Here is a 720-nt window from a genome sequence, read left to right on the forward strand (position 1 = left end):
GCTGCAGCTGGTAGACTTGGCAAGCTCGCCTCATTAAGAGCGGTCTTTGAAAACGGACTGTGTTTGAGCATTTCCCTAATGAGGACAGGACGGGGTTAAAAAGTGACCATTTCATGGTTGACTTGAACCTGCCTACTTTTCTTGGTGTGTCGTTGTGAAATGCTTGATGTGGATAACTCCCACTTGGTGAAGGAAAAAGTCACTGGTTCCTTCAGGTCTGCTAAGGGGAGCGAAGTGTGTGTGTGTGTGGGGGGGGGACAGTGGGCAGAAGCAGGAGAGACCGAGAGGAGAAAGTTGAAAAAAAAAAAAATCGAAAGGGAGGGAGAGAGGATAAGAGGAAACGGGAATTCGGAGAGAACCTCCAAACACCCCCAACAGCACAGTAGGAAGCCGGGGAGGCCCGCCCAGGGTCTGGGGCACTCAAGTCCCCTTCGCGGCCCCAGCAACCCCCAGCTAGGTAGATGCAGAGTCCCTGGCATTTACTTTTCCTCTTTCCATTGTCTGGACAGCCTTTGCTTCCACCTCTCCCCCACCCATCCCTTGCCGAAAAACGGAATTTTGGGGGCGGTGTGTGTTTGCGTGTGCGTGCGCGCCAGAGAGCGTGTGCGCTGGTAGAAAGGGTGCAAGGCAAACCTCCCCCCTCAAAAGACCCGAAATCAAGTTCATTCACTCGAGGCCTGCAGCGCGGGGCCGGAGTGGGGGCGGGGCCCGCGGCGCGGG

This window comes from Pteropus alecto, unplaced genomic scaffold (assembly GCF_000325575.1).
Source record: "Pteropus alecto unplaced genomic scaffold, ASM32557v1 scaffold95, whole genome shotgun sequence".
NCBI classification, from domain to species: domain Eukaryota; kingdom Metazoa; phylum Chordata; class Mammalia; order Chiroptera; family Pteropodidae; genus Pteropus; species Pteropus alecto.